At 17.5% G+C, this 4369-nt stretch overlaps 1 protein-coding gene across 1 annotated transcript in view; it reads right to left on the bottom strand.

Annotated features, from left to right (window-relative positions):
- LOC102678387 (putative glutamate synthase [NADPH]) overlaps positions 1-4369 on the bottom strand; it is a 42910-nt gene that overhangs the window by 1506 nt on the left and 37035 nt on the right. The gene's annotated exons all lie outside the window — the stretch shown is intronic.

The following is a 4369-nucleotide window of genomic DNA, read 5'->3' on the forward strand; positions in this document are numbered from 1 at the left end:
ACCGATCATAGTGAATGTTGAAACGAGTACTCTTTATGTTATATTTATTTGGCATTTATAATTATTATTTATTATATTATCTAAACATGTACTATATATAAATGGGATATTGACATATTATCCGATATCTTAGCAAAAAAAAAACTAAAGCGAGTATTAACTAAATAATTAATATATAGTTAATATATATATTTTATTAATATATAGTTATATTATATATATATATATATAATATATAATAATATACATTAACAAAAATTTGAATACATGTAGCTAGAATAACATATTAACTAATTTTATAGAGATTCGGGTAAATTCGGATTCAGAACACGAAAATCTTTCTATTATCAAAATAATGTTGTTGATATGTTTTATCGAACTTGTGTTATAATTTTGATGCATCCATTTTTTTCCAAAATGAATCAAATTTATAGCAAAAAATATTTTACATAGACTAAAATTTCACATTGAACTGATTTCGAGAAGTATTGAAAATCATAAATATATTATTATTTTGTCTTGGAATGTATGTCTTAAAAAAATCAAATGTAGAAAAATAATTTAAATGTAATAATTTTTTTAAAGTAAAGAATTGAAATATAAACAAATTTTTAAAAAATTCATTTGTTTTAAAAAATTCATTTTCGAAAAGTTAATATATATATAAAAATTGTATTTATTAATTTTGTTGTAAAATGTTGATTTTAATATTATTGAATGATCTCAAATTAGTTGGATTAAAAAAGAAGGTTCATAGTGTGAAAAAATGGACTTCAAATATTAAATTTTTAATAATAATAAAAATATTTGATAAATTCAAAATAAATTTTAATTTATGTGTTTAAAAGATATAGAGAAGATGTTTTAAATATAGATTATTTGAAATATTCAGACATGTTAGATACTTCATTCTATTGAAAATAAAATGAAATAAAATTATATTTTATGAAATAAAAGAAGGTATGTGAAAGAAAAGAAATATGGAGATCAATATTTTGTTATTTTGCATGTTATATTGCAAAATGTCATTTCTTCATTTCAAAACATTTTTTCAAATAAGTTCATTTTATTTTTTTCAACAATAATTTATTGAATTAAAAACTAATTGATTATAATGTATTGAATAGAAGCATTACATTGATGATATTATAAGTTTCATTTTAAGTTTTATTAAATATTATCGCGTAACAATATAATATAATAATCGTTTTAAATGTCCATAATTAAATGTAAATATGAGTTACCATGTTAATTTCAAATATAAGCTAATCAATTTAGATTATTTTTTGATACATATTTCAGTATATTCCAGAACTATTCCAATACGTTTGACAAAATAATATTGGGGGAATATTGAAATTATAATTATAAGGGAATATTGAAATAAAAAGAATATGAAAAAAAAAATTATTATAGCTATTATAATTAGAAAGAAAAAAATGAAGATTTTAAATGATGAAATATTTCAGTATATCTCATACAATACTTTAAATTTTAAATAAAAAATTTGATTTTACAACTCAAGCAGCTAATATTAATAAATTTATTATTAAATAATATTAATATTATTTATTAATATTAATAAATTAATATTAATAAATAATAATAAATTCTATAGAAAAATATTAAATCTATAAAAAAAAAATCTTATTTGGATAAAAAAATGTAAGAAGAGCTGATTACTTGTTTGTTAGAAAGTAAAAATTCTTCAAATATGTTTATAGGAATTTAATGGATGGCATATCAGCTTTCAATTCAAAATAATTTATAAATTATTTCTCAAATCGCTAAAATTGATAGGACTTGGATAAATTTTTTTTTTGAATCAGCATAAAAATAGCCTATTTTTTCACAAATTATACGAAATTAAGAATTATTAAGAGCATTTTAATAAAGAAAATGTTCAAATTTTTTTAAATATTTTATAAGAAATATAATAAAAATATAAAATATAAAAAATAGAAATCTCTCTTTCATACAAAAATAGACTAAACTATCCAATAAAATAAAATCTTTCATATTATAAGAAAAGATAAAAGGTAAATAGAATTAACAGAAGCTTCTACAAAAAAAGATTGTATAATAATTGTATAATATATAGTAATTGCCATATGATGCTTCTAAATATTTTATTTTTCCTTTAATTATTTTTAGAAAAGAATGATCTAATAAAAAATACTAATGAAAAAATGTCCTTCAAGTTTGAATTGGCAAAGCCTTTTGGATTCAAAATCATCTTTACTGAATTTGATTAAAAAATTTGATCCAAAAGATAAGTTATTAGTTTTACTGATTAAACATTTATAATCAAATGCTCATGTTTCTTCATCACTGATATGATTAGAATAATAATAATTAATTTTTCTCTTTATTCCATAGATAAACTCGTTTTGATAAGACATTTATAGGATCATTAAAATTTTTTTATAGCGAAGAAATAAAATAATAACTTCAAACATTGAAATCATTCTGTTTCACTATATGACATTATGGAGCTTGAAAAAAATTAATCCAGATTGGAGAAATTATAATAAATAGATTTAAAGCAAGAATATTTTTATTTAATAAATATATTTTTTTTAATAATAATTTTTTAGTTTTTTAGATTGAAATAGAAAGAAGACATATTATAGTATAACACCGCAGATATAATTCTTAATTTCAGTCCTTCAGAATATATATGTTTTGATATATCATTTGAAACTTATTCAATTATTTTTTTCTACTTCAAGTAAATTCTTTTGATATTTCTCTAATTCTTTTTATAAAAAAAATTGTAAATTGTAGCTATCAAATTATAAATTCTATATTATTATTGAATAATTATATTATCTGTTTATTATCTGTTATTTCTAAAATATTCTATAAGAAAGTATTGTTTTTACTTTGAATTCATTTAAAAAAAAAAAAAAATTAGAATTCGATGATTTTAAAAATTATAATAAAATCAAAATAAAAAAATGGAAATAAATAAAAAACAAAATAGAAACAATTATTAAGAAATTTAGAAAATAATGTTAATCAAAATCATGATAATAGCGAAATTCATTAGAGGACACGTGTCTTTACGAGTTGTATATTTTATGATGAATTTCAGATGACTCAAGAAAAAATTTTGGATAAAATATTTTTAATTTCATATAATGATACTTATATCTGTTGAAATATATACATAAATGTTCTAAATAACAATTAAATTAATTTTAAATTAATATTAATATTAATATTATTAATATTATAAATAATTTTAAATTATCTATATTTTAAACATATTTTTAAATGTTTTAATTCAATAAATATAGTTTTTTTTTTCAATTATTTTATCAATAATTCATACCGCATTTAGACCATATTTCTAAGACAATTTTTATTTTAAATATATAATTTACAATATATATTGTTTTTGTTTAATTTATTTTGATTTCATGTTGTAAAGTAAATATATCTTTAATATTTATTGAACTGTTATATCTTAAAAATTTTTAACAATAAATCTTTTGACAATAAATCTTGAAATAAAACTGCTAACTCATATTTAGGTCATCTCTTCTAATATAGTGTATTATCTTGCTGAGACAATGATTTTACAACGATTGGAAATTTAATATAATATAATTAATTGAATAATCTTTGTAGTCCGGTCAACACAAAATTTGGAAAGATAATAGAAGAGGAAATATTCAGGAATTACTCCGAAAAGTTTATTCGAAAATTGAATAACTAATTATAAATAACCAACCATTATTATTTTATAAAAATAATATTGATATTTATTATTAATCAAAGGAATGATTATATTTTGAAAGAGCTTAGTTAACATCGATATATTTGCTAGAAAAGAAAAAATAGATTTTTAATCTAAAATTTAATTTTGAATTTATTAATTTTTGAAATATTAATAAAAAATTTTCGATATAAATTCAATTTTACATATTTTGCTCTTCACGAAAACTGTTTTTTTAAATTATAATTTAATATTTATCTATTCAAAGTATATCTAATAATAATATAATAATAATAAAATAATAGTAATTGTGTATAAATAATTACATTTGCCAAATACTTTTATCTGCAAATTAAATTTTTTCTATTCCTGCTCGTACTTGACATCGTACTTAATATAGTAAGTCTAGTATATTTATGAGATGAATGATTAAATTTTTAATGTATTCTGAATAAAATATTTTATAGATAGTAAATTCAATTAATTAGATATTATTGACAATGATAACTATTATATAATGAAGATTGTTTTATTTTAATTAGTAATATCTAGAGGGAGTATTAATTATTAATTTATAATAATATAAATATTTAATATAAATTATATATATAAATTAATAACATTTGTATTTTTATAACTTTCAAT

Source organism: Apis dorsata, unplaced genomic scaffold (assembly GCF_000469605.1).
Source record: "Apis dorsata unplaced genomic scaffold, Apis dorsata 1.3 scaffold_94, whole genome shotgun sequence".
Classification (NCBI taxonomy): domain Eukaryota; kingdom Metazoa; phylum Arthropoda; class Insecta; order Hymenoptera; family Apidae; genus Apis; species Apis dorsata.